General features: G+C 38.4%; 1 long non-coding RNA gene across 2 annotated transcripts in view; it reads left to right on the top strand.

Annotated features, from left to right (window-relative positions):
* LOC122217413 overlaps positions 1-20,283 on the top strand; it is a 144,385-nt gene that overhangs the window by 76,144 nt on the left and 47,958 nt on the right. For both annotated transcript variants that reach the window (XR_006201476.1, XR_006201477.1), the window contains one exon: positions 4,205-4,301. This is a non-coding gene — a long non-coding RNA (uncharacterized LOC122217413). The remainder of the gene's footprint in view (positions 1-4,204; positions 4,302-20,283) is intronic.

Here is a 20,283-nt window from a genome sequence, read left to right as displayed (position 1 = left end):
AGTCCACTAAACCTGAAATATCTACTGTCTAGTTCTCACAGAAAATATGAGCCTATCTCTGAGAATAGATATGCATAGATCAAATCATGTGGCTCCCTCCAGTGACTTCCAGTAAAACCCAAATTTGTTGGCCGAGCTGTCTCTCCATACTCACCCCCCTCCTCCAACTCTCCCTCCCAGCCAGCTTATGAATCCACAGTTCCGTAGCTGCCTTCTGTGCCTCAACCACAACAAGTGCCTTTCTGCCACTGTGCCTCTGCCATAAGTGGTTTCTGGGGCCAAGAACTCTCCCATCCTGGATCCTGGTGTGGCTGTCTCTTCTCACCATTCAAACTTCAACCTCTCTGTGCCCGCCCAACAGAGAGAGATCTCTGGCACTGCATGTGATACTTTCCTTCAGAGTACTTACAACTGTTGCGTACTTATTTGTTTGTTTGTATATTTTCTGCTTCTCTCCATGAGAATGTAGGTTCTGTTAGGATGGGGCCCATGTTTGTTTTGTTTTTTCACTGCTTTGTAAGCCCCCATAGAACCTAGAGCCTGGCACAGAGGAGGTGGTCATCAATACTGGTTAAATGAAAGAAAGCAAGAATAAAAATAATAAAGTGCTAAGCACTTCAGAATACAGTAGTATGTATCTTTTTTTCATAATACTGCTTCATCTTCTAAGGAGTTTGTCCTGACTGCCTTAACTTGGGGCTTCATATATTGTACACAGGCTTTGGAACCACCCTGAATTATAGCTCTGCCCATTCCCAGATGTCTGATCTTTGATAAAGTACTGAACCTATTTCAGTCTCTCCATTTGGAAAATATAAATAATATAGTAGCAATCCCAGAGCACTGTGAGAATTAAACAAATTTATGCATCCTAGGGCTTCAAAGTAAACCCTTTAACTAAGGGCTTATGGTGACCCCTGAACAAGTAAGTGATGGCTGTTTTCATCACTTTCTTCTCTTTCTTCTCCTTCTCCTTTTCCTTCTTCTCCTTCTCTTTCTCCCTCTTCTCCTCCCCCTCCCCATCCTCCTCTCCCTTTTCCTCCTCCCCTCCCCCTCCTTCCCCTCTCCTTTTCCTACTCCCTTCCCCCTCCCCCTCCCCCTCCTCCATCTTCTTTCTTTCTTTCTTTCTTTCTTTCTTTCTTTCTTTCTTTCTTTCTTTCTTTCTCTTTCTCCTCCTCCTCCTCCTCCTCCTCCTCCTCCTCCTCCTCCTCCTCCTCCTTCATCACCATCATCATCATCATCATCATCATCATCATCATCAACAATATCCCCAGACCGACCATCTACTGCCAGGAAGTCATTGTCACATAAGAATGTGGAAGCGTCTTCCATGTCAAACTTCACATCATAAGGCTGAAGTGGGGTTTGCTCCGAGAAGGCACAGTGGTGCGTGATTATGATTTTCAGTCTTACCTGAGTGCTAAGAAGGATAACTTCAGCAGGATTCGGGCATGCCATTTTACTTACTTTGATCTTAAGTTCTTCATTTGTAAAATAGATTATTTCTGAGGTTTTTCCAGTTTTAAAAGTTTATGATTCTTTTGTAACCACAAATCCCCAATGTAATACAAACAGAGGAAAAGGCTAAAAATTAATTTCTTACATAATTTTCGACAACTTCTAACTTTTTAAAAGGTGTAAAACATGACACAGTTTTTATTTTCATCCCGATTTATATTATCAACATTTTTGATTGTCACGAATTTTTTTTCCTGTAAATGAAGTGCAATCCTCCTCTGTTTCATGAATTGGGAAAAGGATGTTAAATTACTTTTCCAAGGTTGTTATAAAATTTCTTTAAGAAGACCTGGGATTTAAAAAAAAAAGGCTGCTTATTCCAAGTTTCTTGTCAGTTCCCTGAGTTAGCTTTCATTCTCTCTGGCACCCACAGAGCAGTTAACTTGGTAACACGCTCCTTTCAAAAAGTGTAATCCTGGATGAAATAACAATACATGACTCCGAAGAGGTTTCAAAGTACCAAGTATACTTTCTGGATTATAAACTCCTGGAAGACTTTACTTCGTATAGACCACAAAATATATTCAAGTTAGCTAATAAAGAGCCAAAAGTTTTTCTGTTTTTTTTTTTTTTTCACACCAGGAATTAAGTATCAAGGGGGAATTATAAAATGTAACCATTGCAGAAACCTCTTACTTTGCATTCAATGGCTGTGGCTCCTTCCTGTGCAATTCATCATGTAGATAACGGTTTAAAGGGCTGTAAACACTTGTCCTAAGATAATTATTCTAGATTTTTTGGTTTTATTTTCCCATTTAGATTTCAATTAGCATCAAGAGAACAGACATTTGAAAACAGCTAGCAAGAGATCATTTTCATATGCCATAAATCACATATATAAAAGTAGCATTTATCAAACATATTTGTGCTGTTAAAAGAAACTGCATCTAAAGAACAAAAAACTTAACTTTTGTCAGTTTCTTTTCAATCGCTAAAGAAAGGACTAAGAATAACAGATTAGATACAAATAGAGAGGTAGGTAGCCAATAGATGAATTTGCCTCACAGCATAACTATGTGATCATGATGATAAGGTGGATTATTTTTATGAGCTTTACTCTCTTTTAATGAATATGAAAATATTAATGTTACAAATCCAGTGAGGTGTATTAATACCATTTCCTGGCTCTTGGTAATTTTTGTCCCTTTGAAACTTGGAGGAGGAGTGGAGAAAATAGTAAATCCTCCTTGAAATGTACATATCACTCATGTGCCTGAGATGCCAATAGTCTTAAGGCCCAGGTAACTTATAGGAGTGTCAAACTTGGTGTGACAACTGTCCACCTGAATGGAATCTCTATATCATTTATTTTTTTGGAAAATCAAATGAAATCAATTTAAAACAAAACAAAACAAAAGCTATACTTTCCAATCTTGCAGCCATAATGTATCAAAGGGACATTTTCTTAGAAGAAAAGAAAAATCAATAGGCATATATTCTGCAGTATGTGAATCACAAAGCCCTGTATTTCCACAGTTTAACACCATCTCTCAGTGTCCTACAATGGGTGTTTGTCATTGTCACAGTCAGGAGGCTCTTCAAATAGAGACATATTCCAGAATCCTCCAGGAGATAGATTTCAATAGCACTTTGAGCAATTTATGCAACCAGTTTCCCCACTTAGCTGGGAAAGAAGCCATCAACAGAGGGTCGCTAAAGGGGCTTCTGGGTCTTTGGTGGCCTAATTGACTTTCACTTTGCCCTACTGGAGAGTAACTAATGTCCTCACAAATGTCCTACCAGTTTTCATTCCTCTCTCCTCTCTTCTTTGTCTGTTCTTTTCCTCCCTATCTTTGTAGTTCCCTTGCTTCTTACTCTTACTCCTCGACCTCCCCAACCCACCTTTCTTGTTTGCAGTAGAAGATAAGAGGATATGATTTAGAAGTGGAAAATATGAATAGGCAGGCATACCACTCAGATACTTTTCTTTTCTCCAACTTCTGACTGGATCATCTCTTTGAGGGTGTAATACATTCAGCAGAAGTTGTATGGTGATGCACAGTGTTAATAGGAACATTTTTGCTCCAGTCAAGTTCCGATCACGGTTTGGGGAATTTGTAAAATAAGGCTTATTTCCTGTTTGTTACTTTCCTAGAGAAAATCCACAGTTTACCTAACATGGTAAGATTAGAACTAAAAACACCAAATTATAGCTTTTGTATATAAGCTCTGTGAGCTAATACGTGAAGGCAAAAATTTGAGTTAGGCTCCATATTGGAATATAAAAATCCAAGGGAAGAGAGATCACAAGACAATACATTAGGAGCATAGGAAGAATATATTTTATTTGATAAATTTTACTTTCTGTTTTTGTATATGTTTAATGCACTTATTACACATGGAGGAATAAAATGTATAAATATATGTATAAATCGACATTGTGCAATTGAAGCTTTGGAAGACCACAGAATAAGAGTGGTCTTCTGCACCTACAAGTTATTTTTAGCCATATTAAATAAATCCTCTGATAATTTTCTCTTTTTAAGACTTTTGAACAGTAAATGGGAATTTGGGGTAAGCTTAGGCTCTTTACAGTCTTGTTATCATTAATACTTGTCCTTAATCAGTCTCCCTTCCAAAGCTATAGCTAGATCCCTATGTGTGATCATTGGTCATAGGTTAATAATAACTGAGCGCAAATGGCATTTTCATTTGTTTTAATCTAAGTTTATATCATTCTTCTCAGAGCTGGTTACCCCTGTGAGTGGCCACAACCTACTCGTCCTCACTACCTGAATTTCTGAATAATACTCATCTGGGAATCCAGGGATGACCCTCTCAAGGTATGAAGCAAGAACTGTATGGGGAAAATAGACTAAAGCATAAGGGTCTGTTTTACCTTTGTGTCAACAGGAAGACTGATACATATTTTTGTCTTAATTTCTTAATAAGATGAAAGATTTGGATTTTCAAAATTCTCTTCATATAAAGAATTACCACTGATTTCAAAACAATTTCTGCAGTCACCATTATAATTCTTGGTAGAGCAGACAAAAAAATCTTAGCACAATAAATGCAATACCAAAGGTCAGTATTAGGAGAGAATATTACATATAACTAATACCAGGAAAATAGAAACTGTCAGCCAATGATGGGCAAGTTGAAAATATTAGTTTAACACCGCCACTTACTAGCTATGAGACCTGGGGTGAACTTCTTAACCACATTTTTCTCATTTGAAAAACTTGGATAATTATTACCTATTAGCAGGAGGTGGATAAAAGCCTAAAATATATGTCACAATCGATAAAGTGTCGCTACATTATTATTATGTTGGCAATGTAGGATTTGACCAAAATGACAAGTCTTTATCTAGCTTGTTTGATTGGAGTGTAGATATATACTCCAATGTGGGCCCAGTTTTAACTCAAATATTTCACATACTCTACTTGGGCAGAAAGTGTCCATTGATACTAATATCAGAAGAATTTTTGGTGCGTACAGAAATAGTTTCCATGGAATCTGCCAAGTCTAGGGGAGATAGAGGTATATGAACTTGAATATCTCATATTCCCTGACCACCTAAAGGTATGAAGGCTATGCAGCCTCACATGACAAGGGTAACTGAGAAGGAATGCTTAAGAGATGACCAAATTTAAGCCAATTCAGGATGTGCACCAGAATGTGCTGTTTTGTCACAATGATTGTGGGCTTCAGAATTAGACCTAAGTGTGAATACCAGCTTACCCACCTGGAATGCCAGGAAAGTACTCATGTCAACAGGCCCCACACCATTTCAAAGCGATAACGGGAAGACCCCAGGAGATGATATCACTGAAGAAGGCTTAACACCTTCTTCAGTGCTGTTTAACACTGGTTAGTTTTTCCTTCTTTCCTATAGAAATGTTTGGGTACTACCGTGCAAGTTCATAAATAGCACACTTCAGAAGAGTGAGGTGAAAATACAGATTGTGAAAATAAGCAAGTGTGCCTGGGGGATATGCCCATTTAGCAAAAAAACTCCTCGATAATTAGGGAGGAAATTAAAATTCCATATTTAGCTCACAGACATTAAAGAAAGATAAAGGTAGTATTGAGCAACCCTCAAAATGTGTCGTCTTTTCCTCATTTCCTACTCAAACTAATTACCAAGGACAACAGAGCCATTTTGTTAATTCACACTAATGATGAGGAGCCTCACTGTAAATTACCAAATATCCTAGATTAGTTACTAAATAAGTAAGTCCCATAAAAAATAAAACACAGCAGTGCCGAGATAGAGAAGGCAATATGTTCATTCTGTAATTGCGGCTGAATGTTAATTATTTTGGGTAATACTTTATTCCACATATGTGAATGTTCTTCAGTACATTTGAGGTAATATCAGTTGGTCTCACCATTTCCATATCTAACTGGGATCATTATCTAAATACTGAACAAGTCAACTAAGAAATTTGGATAATGAGTGATTCAATTCACATATGCCACATTCATATTCTAAAATGGTTTTCATTATAGTTTTATTTTTCTTGTAAGTTTTGATTATTCCTTGAACACTAGAGTGCCACAATTACCAGTGGGTAAGGCCACATGAGTTCAACAAGCTACAAAGCAGCCATGACATTATTAATTGGTTCTCGTAGACTGTGTTTTCAGTCAATCAATAATGGTTACAATAGCTGAGGCAGTCATGCGCTAATCTGCTGTGTCTATTAAAATGGCTGCAGTGAGTAGTTTAGCCGTCCTCAGACTGTTCAGGTTTATGTGAAAAGACATTTACTCTCCAGCAGTCCAAGGGTGGTTCAGAGAGGGTAGTCGGAAATGGAAGTCAAGTGTGTGCAAGAGAGCAAACCATTATTCTAGAACTCAGAGCACTCTAACACACCTAACAAGGTTATAATAGAAACACTTTATCCGTGTCTGATCCACTAACATGAACTTATTTGATAACAAATAACTTGTTCTTGAAGAGAGGGTCCAAAAGTTAACTTATATCTCACAGTACAACTAAATAAGAAAAGACTTACAAATCTCCCTCCATAAATCCCCATGATTTCATGTTCCCTTTGGTCATATTGAGGAAAAGACAGAGCAGAAAAGATTTGCTCTTCTAATAGGCTACATAAACAGAAAGCCTATCAATTATATCAAGGAGATAGGTATGACAGAAAAAGTAATAGTTGCAGAAAATTATAGGGGTATAAGGAAAAGAGAAGTAGATTTAATAAAATCTTCTAATTGAAAAAATTATTACCTAGTTTTGTATAGCACATGAAATATGCTGTTCCTGTTATAAGGTTCCTGTTTTAAGGTCATCTGGTTTTGAAGAAAGTAAAACTTCACCTTCTGAGGGAAGCAGATACTATCCATTTCTGAACACCTTATGTAGTTATTTCCCACTTCAAGATGAAATGGGCAGTTCCAAGGAGAGAAATGCATAACATCTGAAACTATGGGGCCTGGAAAGCTTTGGTAGCCCTCCATAGGCCTATTGTATTTCACAGACAAGATAACATGCCATAACTAGTTGGCATTGACCACAAGAGCTGAAAAAGGGTGGACTGCTCTTGCTTTTTCCTACATGAACAACTTCCTATTGCAGTGACTTGTCTATATTGGGTACTGGAAAAGCGTCAGATATTGTACTTACTTTTTGTAGAAGGACCTTGATCCTACCCTCTGCCCTATTGATTTATTTTTAATGTATGGACCTCTTTCAAAACTGCATGACAAATTATCTTTACTTTTGGTTCTTGGCTCCGATTACAACCCTGAAGTTTATGCTCTCCAATTCTTATTAAGAATAGAGCTAGGGGGCGCCTGGGTGGCTCAGGCAGTTAAGTGTCTGACTTCGGCTCAGGTGATGATCTTACGGTTCATGGGTTCCAGCCCCGTGTCAGGCTCTGTGCTGACAGCTCGGAGCCTGGAGCCTGCTTTGGATTCTGTGTCTCCCTCTCTCTCTGCCCCTCCCCCACTCGTGTTCTGTCTCTCTTGCACAAGAATAAATAAACATTAAAAAATTTAAAAATATATAGAGAGCCTTAATTCATCCATACATCTGGATGTTCTCATTTTTTTCTAAGGTCAAGCCTGACCATCAGAATCATGTGTTAATACTCTTTTTGTAGCCTCTCATAAAAGCACTCATAAAGCTTCAGTATTCTGTCATTGACAAATATTGAGAGATGGTAGCTATTGAGAGTGGACCTGTGGATCATTATTTATTCAGTGTAGTGATAATGTTAAAGACATAACCTAGTCTATTACCAGAGATCACCTTAAAAAGAAGAGATATTTCCTACTGGTCCTTTTAGCTTCTGGCTCCCAAATGAAGAAACGCTATGATTCTCCTAAGCAATTAATTTATGATCTGAACAGTGTGTTACATGTAAACCATGTCCCTCTTTGCTTTGACTCTCCATTAACTTAGAGACAGGATCTTGGCTTCTAGCAATTGTGTATCCACCAGCTAATACAAATATATACATTTTGATGTATTTATTTTATTCCCAACTGTATTAGTTAGCTATTGCTGCATAACAAATTACCCAAATGTTAGTGTTTAAAAGCAACAAACATTTATTTTCTCACAATTTCTGTGGATACAGCTTTGCTGGGTGCCTCTGCCCCAGGACCTCATAGTTTGTGATCAGATTTTGGCCTGGGCTGTATTCTCATCTGCAAGCTTGTCAAAAGGAAGATCTTCTTCCAAACTCACTCACAGGATTGCTGACAGGATTCAGCGCATCACAGTTGGCTGGATTGTATTCCATAGTTGCTGGATTGTGTTCCATAGTTTCTGACTGTTGGTCAGAGGCCCCCCCCGCCCCTTAGTACCTTGCCAAAGGGCCCTTTTCATAGGATGGCTCACTGCATGGCAGTTTGAGCAAGCAACTGAGAAAGCAATAGAGAGGGAATAGAATGTAAGTCAATGTCTTTTTGTAACCTGATCTTGGAAGTGATGTTCCATCACTGCTGGGGTATTCTTTTTTTTTTTTGTCTTATCAATGGTTACCTTTTTTTTTTTTTTTAATATATGAAATTTATTGTCAAATTGGTTTCCATACAACACCCAGTGCTCATCCCAAAAGGGGCCCTCCTCAATACCCATCACCCACCCTCCCCTCCCTCCCACCCCCCATCAACCCTCAGTTTATTCTCAGTTTTTAACGGTCTCTTATGCTTTGGCTCTCTCCCACTCTAACCTCTTTTTTTTTTTTCCCCTTCCCCTCCCCCATGGGTTTCTGTTAAGTTTCTCAGGATCCACATAAGAGTGAAACCATATGGTATTCTGTTTATTTGATGGAGGTCGCTAGGTCTAGCTTATATTCTAGGGAAGAGAACTGTACAGAAGCATGAATACCAAAAGGTGAGGGATTTGGGACCATTTTAGAAGCTATCTTTTTACTTTCTTATACATAGTTCACCTTTGCCTAAGTCTTCAGTTACTTTTATTCTTTGTGTTACACATACTTCCATTACTTTACTTAAAATGCATACATATCATATGATAACATATGGTGTGTGTTTTATCAATGTATATTGTATGAGATTGTACACCGTTTGTCATTCACTTTAACAACCACAATAATTAGTTTATTAATCTATCTGCTATGGGTATAGATCTGTTTTGAAGACTAGGAATACAATAATTTACCCAAAAAAAGAAGAAAAAAGTCTTGCCTTTAAGAGCAGTTATGGGGATCCAGCTTAGTATACAATATTCTAACCGAAGAACATTTTTTTAAAGATAATTCCTCTTTATATATTTAGGGTAAACCCAATCTTGTCTTGGTATATTCTCTTTCCAAATATATATTGGATTTGATTTTCTAGTTTTTTAAATCTCTATTATTTTTAGGATTTTTACATATATTTTAAAGAGTAAAATTGATGTGTAGTATCCTTTTACATGCCTTATTTGGCTTTTGATATAAGGATTATACTTCTCTTGTGGAGTAAGTTAGATATTCCCTCTTTTCTGACCATTAGAAAGAGTTTGTTAAATTAAAAAAAAAAAGGATAGTCTGCATTTTGAACATTTGGTAAAATTCATCTGTAAAACTCCTGGCTCTGCTATTTTATTTCAGTATTTTTATTTTTATTTTTATTTAGCTGTTTTATTTGAAGATTTACAGACTAACTTCTCTAATACCTACAGGATTACTTGAGCTTTTAACCATCTTGAAATAATGTCTGCATGTATATATATTCTCCCTTACATTTTTTCTGTTTCATCTCAGATTCCAAAATTATAGGAACGTAGTTATTGGTAGTGTTCTCATTATCTTTTTAGTTTCTATTTGTAGTGTGGGCCCCTTTTCATTCATAATATTATGTATTTGTATCTTCTTTTGATGAAAATTGTCAGATTCATCTATTTTGTGGGATTTTTATTTTCATGTATTCCAATTCTGGAATTCTTGGATCCCTCATCTGATTTCCATGTCTCCACAATTCTAGTCTCTGGGCTGTGAATTCCAGGGCCCTGCAAGGCTCCAAATCTCCCTTTCTCCCTGGGTTTTGATTCCCTGATTAGTTTTGAATGAGATACTCCCTGCTATTATAGTATGGTTCCCTACATAGAATATACCAGCCTCTCTTTATATGAGAAGAAGATTTGGATATCACGTGATTTAAAATGGGGGAATCTTGGGGTTCCTGGGTGGCTCAGTTAGCTAAGTGTCCAGCTCTTGGTTTGGGCTCAGGTCATAGTCTCACAGTTTGTGAGGTCGAGTCATTTGTTGGTCTCCAGGCTGACAGTGTGGAGCCTGCTCAGGATTTTCTCTCTCTCTCTCTCTCTCTCTCTCTCTCTCTCTCTCTCTGTCCCTCCCTTTCCCCCACCCTCAATAAATAAATATTTAGAAAAAATAAAGTAGCTGAATCTTTAGTGTATCCTAGTTATGGTTTCTTAAGCCAATTCTGTCTCAGTCAGAAAATCTACTCTCAGAATGGAACAAAGCACGTCTCTGTGTCCTGGGAGGTATTCCCCATCTCTTCTTGATTCCTCTGCACCTTGGGCCCTAACCCTGCCTCTGGTGCTTTAGATTCTGGGTGGTACCATCCCCTGTACCTAGTAGTGGTCAGACGTTCGGTGCGTCTCCCTTGCCTTTATCCACTTAGCCAGTATCCAGGCCTGGCCATCGCTGACATTGTCCACCTTAAAAATAATCCACCTTATTTGCTTTTCTGCCCTTAACTATTTGGGTCTTCAAGAGAAAGGGAAAATGTCTAGCCACTGCAAATGGATGCCTGGAAAGAGTTCTTCTGACCAAAAATAAAAACCTGAAGCTGAAGCTTAGGGATTGATTATACTTTATCCCTTTGTGTCAATTAGCTTTGAAAGATTTAGCAGCTATGATGTCTCCACTTAAAACTCAGTTGAATCTCTATACAAAAAGAAAAAAAAGACCTCTTAAATTAAACTATCTTTTGAACTTTTATTAAATATTTTTTAAAGTTTATTTATTTATTTTGAGAGAGAGAGAGAGAAAGAGGGAGAACAAGTGGGGTAGGGGCAGAGAGAGAGAATCCCAAGCAGGCTCTGCATGGCCAGCACAGAGTCCGATGGGGACTCGAAATCTGGGCTCGAACTCATGAACCGTGAGGTCATGGCCTGAGCCAAAATCAAGAGTTGGATGTTTTACTGAGCCACCCAGGTGCCCCTTTATTAAATATATTTTAAACTGATTTTTCTTTCTGCATTATCTACTTTCTGTGTAATCCATAACAATGTCTCTCACTCACATCAAAGAAATACGTGCCTAGTAGTGGATAAGCTGCTCTGGGTCTCTGTTTGCCCAGTATTCACTTACAATTTTCTAATGCCTGCACTTCATCTTGATATGGCTTGGTACCCACGTGACAACAAAAGTCAGGCTGTTTATTTCCTTGCCCTTGATGTTATTTTGCCCAATGCTGAAAATGAACCTAAAAATAAAAATTCACTAACAGAAGTGACTATGATGGTTTATTCTGTAATTTTTCCATTTTTCTTATTTTATAAATTGGCAGAGAATCTCATCAGTCAAAGCTTAGGAAAGAAAATTCTCCACTTCTTTTAAACTGTTTAATAAGGGCTGTGTAATTTTTAATCTTATAGATGGGGATCAGTGCTATAAGGAATAAGCAGATACTCTCCCTGAAGGAAATTGATATCAAATGAACCTCAAGAGTCATCTTTGGTTTGGTATTAATCATTGCTTAATTATCCCCTTCTTTGGTGCTCTTGGAATTTTTCAGAGACGGGACCACAATGCCAGAAAACATAGAAAGTGTCCTTTGTTCCTTGAATTAAGGGCTCTTCCGCTGTCTGTCTCTCCCGCTCATTTGTTACATCTAACAATCTGGAAGTGAATGTGCTTAATAGGCTTTGTCTGAGAAGAGCTTCATTTCTTTTTTGTGAAGGAAGCTATAGCCTTGGAATTGTCTCCTCATGCACTCCACCTTTTGACAGCACTGAGGCTTTATTTATGAAAGAAGTTTAATTAATGCCCTTGGATAAACTGTTAACCTTTGAAATGGTTTCCTGATGCACGGAGGCCCTTTCTCTTCTGCCAGGAATTGATTTTGGAAATGGCCCTGCCTCCTCGTGACTTATGATTCAGAGAGAGGAAGAGACCATGCAAAGTGCAACAAGGCGGGGATGAGAGCCCCGTGAGGTGTAGTGATGAAGGGTTTGCATCAGTATGTGTAAAATATAGATCATTGAAAATGTGTGGAATCAACTTCAAAGAAAGATGATGGTTTTACAAAGAGACTGTAATATCGTGCCATTGAAACAAACTGTAACACTGAAAATATAAGGCAGTTTTCTGCCTTGTAAAGCAAGGTTCTCAAATTTCGAGTAAAATCATAAGAATTTTTTTTTTTAAGAATGGCATAGATGATGGATAGACAGAAAGGGAAAGGAAAGACACAACTTTCAGCCTAGTAAATTTTATTGTATTTTCCTGGCACGTCGCCCAGAGACATTTGCAAAGAAAAAGATGCCAGAGTTATTCTTTAGAGGGTTAACTCATATTAATGTAGTTATTGTTCACTGTACACACAGATGTTTTTTAATTAAGTGCTATTTTAGGAAAGTAATTTCTCCAAAGCAGAAGCAATATTTGGGGGCAAAGTGTGTGAGAAGTGTTGCAGAAGTTTCCTCATGTTTGTGGTAATCTAGCCGAATAGTAACTCCTGGTAAAATTAAATTACTGTGGCCCCGCGTCCATTTCCCCGGTAGTACAGTCAGTGGAGACTTCACAGTTTTGTCATTCCAATTATGCCCTTCAGAAGAATACCATATTGGTTTGTTTGCACAGAAATTACAGAAAATACAATCTGCCACTGAGGAAAATAAATAAAACTATGTTCTCAGTTATGTTATTGCCACTTCAGTTTTAGACCTTCTCTTATAAAACCTATTTGTTTTCTGTACTAGGGATACAGATTGCTTATTAAATTAACAAGGGCCAAGCAATAAAGATCTGAGTAGAATAACAATTCGGACCCCACTGGACTATAAAATAATTCCATTTTTCTCAGTCAAATTGTGAGTGTTAAGCTGCCTGTCGCCTGATTGCGCAACACCACCACCTCACCTTTCCCCTACAGTCCTGGAATTTTCCAATTAGGAGATAGGCTTGTGCTTGAGGCTATGTTATCTACACTCTTGGTCTTAGCCAGCATAGTACATTCTGTGGAGCGTGCTGAGAACAGGCTAGAAGTGAAAGAACATTCTTTTGACCAGGCCAGTACCTCCCAGCCATGTCACTGCTCACTGATCAGGAGCCACAGCAGAGCCCCCCACTAATCCTGCCCCTCCTCCATGGCAAGGACCACTCTACCTGCTGCTTTCCTGGCACGTGTTCTCGGGGCAGGTGTGTGCAGCTGAGTGCCACCTGAGAGATGTAGGCTGGCCTGGGGTAGGTTGTAGAAGAAGAAAGAAAAGGCAGGATAAGTCATGAGTCATGAGGTCCTCCAAAGTGAGATGAGATAAAGAATGTCCAGGCTCTGGAGTTTTTCTGACTTGGTGACGGGAACCAATTTCCTGGAGGCATCTTCTCGTTTTAAAGTTCCTTCTGCCTTGTATCACCAGTGTTCAGGATCTTGGGATGACAGAGTGTCATACAGTCCAATTTCTGTTTTGCTCATGGGAAAAATTAAGGACCAGTGAGCAAAAGTAATTTTCCCAATGGTGCACAGCTTCTTAAGAAACAGCCCAGTCCCTGCAAGCATCTGATTCTCCAAATTCTTAACCTGAAGTTTTTACTAGTGTGTAAAGGGAAATACAGTTTTGATGTGTAACTAAACTGAAAGAGCCAGAAATGTAATCTTATTCTCTGCTTGGTAAGAGATGGTGATAGAAAACGTTTGCTTCTGTCCAGCTTTTATTAAGCATTGAAAAAGGGTGTCACCATTGCCGTCATCTCTAATAACCCTGCTGCTTCCCTAGAGTTTTTAGGAGAGTGGGAGGGCCGGAGGAATCGAAGTATTTTCTCTTCCCTGAATTCAACAATAAGACCAGGATTAAGTTCTCTATGATCTAAATTCCATTATCATTATTCATTGACCTACCATGGAAAGTATTCATGAAAAGTATTCGAAGAGACAGGAAACATCATGTTCTGCCATCTCTGAACATTGTCTAACACTGGACTTCTGGACCAATTTTCATAATCTGTCTTCCCCATCGTCACTGTGAATTCTCAAGATCCGTGGTTCTTGAACTTCAGAGCACGTCAGATTGCTAATCCCCATTGCCAGAGCTTCTGATTCAGTCGTAGGTCTGGAGTAGAGCCCATGAATGTGCATTTGTTTTTTTTATTATTTAAATTCCAGTTAGTTAACATATAGTATAGTATTGGTTTCAGAAGTAGCATTTAGTGGTTCATCACTTACATATAACACCCAGTGCTCATCCCAACAAGTGCCCTCCTTAATGCCCATCACCCATTTAGCCCATCCCCCCACATACCTCCTCTCCAGCAACCCTCAGTTTGTTCTCTGTATTTAAGAGTCTCTTATGGTTTGCCTCCCTTTCTGCTCTAATTTTATTTTTCCTTCCCTTTCCCTATGTTCAACTGTTGCGTTTCTTAAGTTCCACAGAAGAGTGAAATCATATGATATTTGTCTTTCTCTGTCTGACTTATTTCGATTAGCCTAATACACTCTAGTTCCATCCACATTGTTGCAAATGGCAAGATTGCATTCTTTTGGATTACCAAGTAATATTCCGTTGTATACAAATACCACTTCCTCTTTATCCATTCATCCGTCGATGGACATTTGGGCTCTTCCAATACTTTGGCTATTGTTGACAGGGCTGCTATAAACACTGGGGTGCATGTGCCCCTTCGAATCAGCATTTTTATGTCCTTTGGATAAATACCTATTAGTTCGGTTGCTGGGCCGTAGGATATCTCTATTTTTAATTTTTTGATGAACTTCCTTACTGTTCTCCAGAGTGGCTGCACCAGTTTGCATTCCCACCAACAGTGTAACAACCTCTCTGCATCCTCACCAACATCTCTTGTTTCCCGAGTTGTTAATTTTAGCCCCATGAATGTGTGTGTCTAGCAGCCTCACATACGATGCTGCTGCTGCTGATCAGGGCACAACACTTGAAGAACCACCACAATAAAGAAACGTGAACGTAAATTATAATAAAAATATTGAGAATCAGTTTTCGTACACAGATTATAGGTCACTGAAGCACATGTATCAAATTAATAATACTTTATTATTAAGAAGAGAGAAGGAGATTGAAGTTGATTGTAGCGGAAAAAGATTTTATTTGTATTGGTCAAATGTGGTCAAAAGAGAATAGATTAATATAATTGTGCAATTGAAAATAAATTATGTTTTTAAAATAGAAATAATATTTACTTTATGGTAAACAGATTATTAAATTTTTCCAATTTTGTGAGATCAATATCCTAATTTCTGTTTTTCTAGAAAATCATCCACCCTCACCCCCTCAGGAGGCTGGGTGCTCTTTTGTGGATCATTTGAACAGAATCTCTGGATGTGGGGGACACAAAACACAGTAGAGAATTGGGGTGAACAGAATAAAGTAGGGGAAAGAAGGAAACGCAAATGGAGGATTATGGAATTCTCACCTCTTTTCTCTGGACCTACTTCAGAATGCTTGCACACAAGTTGGTCCTCCTGCACCCTGTTCGCCCTGTGTTGCCTGTCATAGGAGATGGATAAGGACTTCTCAGCAGATTTCTCTCCGAAAGGCCTCTAGATACTGATGTTCGGACATACCTAGTGAAAAGCTAAATTGACCTGTGCTCTAGTGGTGCCAATAACTGACAAGTCCTCTCCTCCTAAACAGAGCTTCTTGGGGTGCCCGGGTGGCTCATTCGGTGAAGCGTCCAACTCTTGGTTTCAGCTCAGGTCATGATCTCACAGTTCATGGATTCAAGCCCCTCACTGACACTGCAGAGCCTGCTTGGGATTCTCTCTCTCTCTCTCTCTCTCTCTTTCTCTTTCTGCCCCTCCCCTGCTCTCTCTTTCTCAAAATAAATTAATTAATTAAAAAAAAAACAGAGCTAATCAACAATTTTTTCAAGCCTTGCTCTTAGAAAATAAGTTTAGGGGAGCCTCGGTGGCTCAGTCGGTTGAGCGTCTGACTTCAGCTCAGTCATGATCTCGCAGTTCACGGGTTCGAGCCCCGCATCGGGCTGTGTGCTGACAGCTCAGAACCTGAGCCTGCTTCAGATTCTGTGTCTCCCTCTCTCTCTGCCCCTCCCCTGCTGGCACTGTTTCTCTCTCAAAAATAAATAAACATTAAAAAATTAAAAAAATAAGTTTATGGACAAAAATCACAAGACATTGAAAGAAAATGCAGAATTTGAGAGATATAAAAGCAAAAGAAATAACAAATATACAGACACAGAGACACATGTACACACACAAAAGGGAAATAAATCCTATAATCCGTATCCTCAAAGAGAGTAGAGAAGACAGTGCTTCCACTAAATTATAAAATCCACTACTTTTAAAGAGGCATAATTAGAGATCAAAAAATAGTGCTTGAAAGTTGATGCATAAAAATTAATAAGTAGAAAAGCTCAGAAGCTGAAGAACAGAATAGTTCTAAGAATATGTAATAACAGTGATAAAAAAATTGAGAAAGAATATAGGATATTAGAGATTTAATCTGAAAAACAGTCATTCCAGAGACAGAAAACAGAATGGAGAAGAAAACTATATATTAAAAAAAAAATTACAAAAGTATGTGCTAATTTTCTGGGACATTATTTAGTTCATCAGTGACTGATAGTACATTCTGTTGACTTAGCCAAAGTTGTGAAATACTTCATATCGTGCTTCTTATAATAGGATGAAAGTAATATCAGCAGTTAAAAAGTCAAGTACCAATCTACTAAGCATATTCTTTAGAGGTGTGGAGGTTTACCACCAGTGGACTGAGCTAAACGAATTGAATGTCACTCTGGACAGTGAAACTAGAAAGTGGGAGAGGTGAAACAGAGAGAACACAGACTTTTCCTGTTACACGCCTTTTAGGTGTCTTTTTTTTTTCCTATTTAAGTTTTTATTATATGTATGTACCACTTAAAAATTAAAATGTATCGGAAAAGAAAATCAGTAAGCACACTTTTGAGAAACACACAAAAGAACATCTGACCGATGTTGAGGCATTCATAGTGGTTAAGAAGAAATTTTGACAGGTTGTGTCTCTCATTTCAATCCCTTTTCTCACGTAATCGATGACTGCATCTTTCCCATGCCTTCTTCCTGCCATAGTAGCAGACTAGGGAATTCTGCAGAGATTAGAAACATAGAGGCTACGGTTTTGGGGAATCAGGCACAAGAGGAGACCTACGCAAACAAGCCACTCTCCTGCTCACGTAGAAGAGGAGAGGTTTATTTTATTCATCGGGCTATAAAATGTACAGACTACATTGGCAATTGTTATTACATCGACAGTCTATTTTATGGGATTATTGTAACCCTAAATCAGCGAAAAAATATTCACATGAGAAGTCTTTAACCAGTAGTGCATCATGCTATTTAACAGAGCATTGCATGGTCATCAGGAGAGGGCACAGATAGTTTTGAAGGTAGACGAACCTGAGTCTCAGTGCTCTTTCAGCCAGTTACTGGGATGGGACCTTGTAAATGCTTCTTAACCTCTTACACCTCATCTATAAAATGAGGGCAGTAACAGTGGCCACCTGCTTATGCCTGTCAAGTGAAATTCAAGTTCGGCAGGTGAAATTCTTAGTTTAGTGCTTAATGCTACATGGGAAATAGTAAACACACTTTAAATCATAGACTTAAACAGCGATGGCCATAGTATTCCTCATTATTACTGAAAGAAGTAGGCTGGTAATAATGTGAAGAAAATTTACAATTATAATGGAAACAGTCCCTAAATCTAATTTTAGTGTTTGTGATGGTTTTGCCTCCCTAAAAACTGTTAGCTCCAAAATGGTAATTAGAATTAAGTACTTTAGCTTTAAGATCTTTAGTTTTTAGTTTAGTTTTAGTTTAAGGCACCTGGGATGGCTCATTAGATTAAGTATCCTACTCTTGATTTTTGCTCAGTTTTGATCAAGCAGTTCATGAATTTGAGCCCCATGTCAGGCTCTGCACTGACAGCCTGGATCCTGCTTGGGATTCTCTGTCTCCCTCTTTGTCCCTTCTCCGTGCTCTCTCTCTCTCAAAAGAAAGAAATAAACATAAAAAAAAAAAAAAAAAGATCTTTAGTGTTAGTGTTCTTCATTGGAGTGACAACACCAGATGAGAGATAAGAAAAAGAATAAAATGGGAAGATATTTTCAAAATTTGGACTCCATCAGTCCAATGAGTCAGGAGTTTATGTGTATTCCCTCATTCTAAATGAACAAACAACTGCAGGAGAAAGCTTCCTTGAGTTGTGCACAGTGGTGAAGACTGGGGTTCTAAGAACCTTTGAGAGCTGGGTGAGCTACACCTGAACTCTTATTTCTCTGGTGCAGCTACCAGAATAATAGAGTCCCAGAAGACAGACATTATGGACAAAACTTTGGGGTCTCAGCAAAAATAAAATTTTGGTCTTCCCTAAGTGTTCCCAGGTTTTATTTCTACAAAGAAGAAGAGATTAGGTATTTTAGGTAGGGAGATGGAAACTCTAGGGTTTTATCCTTCCTGCTGAATCAGCAGATCCTTTGCTTTCTGACCTTTAGGCAGTGGCGCAAGGCTCATCCATTTGCAAAGGTGTACAGCTGAAAAATAGGAAAGGGTGCTGTCCCTTGGGCTCTCTGCATAGGAAGGGAGTTTTTCATTGTGACCGTATCATTTGTTAATAATATGGGCTTGCTTCAATACGAACAAAGAGTTCATTATAAAAAATCAAAAAACTGAAAGACTTGCAAGACATGGTGAACATAAATATAATGCCCTTTTTAACTGACAGGTGAAACGAAGTAAAGAAAGACGAAGTGCAATCCCGTAGGTGACACGGGAAGTGGCAGAAACATACTTTGAAAGTTTTGATCTTGAAATCTCTGTCCGCAGTCACCTTCCACATCCAGAACCCCGTTTTCCTGTCTGGGTGCAACGTTGTGCTAATTTGCCTCTTTCAAGAAGGAATTTCTCTAAAGATGGGGGAATGGGAGTCCTCAGAGGATGCTGTCTTCCAAAACTCATGTCATGTAAGAGAAACTTCTGTGAAAGCCAGAAAGGAAATGAAACATGACTAATTAAGCATGTAACCTAACCAAGGAGATGTATAGCAGTTGTTGATGTCATAATCATCAGAGCCAATTTGTGAAGCGTCAGAATTTACATCACAGAGTTACAAGTGAGGCAACAGAAATACCTCTTGTGAGGTAATTGTGATGTATTAAAGGCAGGTATATTCCCACCAAACTAGAATATAATTTAGATTTCTCTAAATTTCTCTAAATTTCTCTGCACTAAAATTAGAGACAGAACTGCATCTTCACAAAAAATTAGCTACTTTTCTAAATAAAGCTGGAATATTTCTAGGGGTAATTTCTTATATGTGAGATATTTGATCCCATCTGTCAGAATTCTACCTGTAGAATTTGCCCAGGACACCCACTTTTCAACACACTAAGATCTATAGTAATGGTCATTATCTCTACAACTAATTCTACATTTCCTTCCCATGGTCCTTCACCTAAATATTGTATAGAATAAAATGTTGTTTGCAACAACAGGCTAAGAGAAGGCATTCTAAAGTCAAGTAAGAAGAGTATTATTGAACTGTTATGATATACTTTGCCTAAAAACTATTTAGGAGCTACTCAATAATGGGTATGCAGCTTCAGATTTAATAAACTATATTAGGGAACATCTCACAGAAAGCGGATGCAAGAAGGTTGAAATGACAAGGCATCAAATGGCATCATATCTTCCTCCATCATTGGGGAAGCAACAATAATGACTGAGATTCTCAGATGGTCAACCAACTACTGACTTTAGAAATCTCTGTATAAGAATAAAAATGCTTCCCCCCCCCCAAATCTATACATAGAAACTCTTTCAAAACATTTGCCCTTTTGCCCCAGGGACCAAATTATGGTCAGATTCAACAAATACCACAGGAGTTCCTAAAAAATAAAACTCAGGAACAACCTTGAAATGTAACATCTAAAAAGAGCGTGATTGCATCTTGCTGTGGTTTATCCTGGGCTCCTGTTCTTTCTTGTACCCACTCGACATTTCACTTCCTGCTCTGTCTGTGCCCTCAACTCCCTGCACACATCACACTACTCTTTCAGATTCCCTGATTCTATCTTACTTCCCTGGGGCGAGCTGGGAGTGGGGGAGAAATGGCAAATGGATTGCGAGCAG

Source organism: Panthera leo, chromosome B1 (genome assembly GCF_018350215.1).
Source record: "Panthera leo isolate Ple1 chromosome B1, P.leo_Ple1_pat1.1, whole genome shotgun sequence".
In the NCBI taxonomy this organism is placed as follows: Eukaryota; Metazoa; Chordata; class Mammalia; order Carnivora; family Felidae; genus Panthera; species Panthera leo.
Note: the sequence above shows the minus strand (reverse complement) of the source record. Positions and strands in the feature narration are given on the sequence as shown.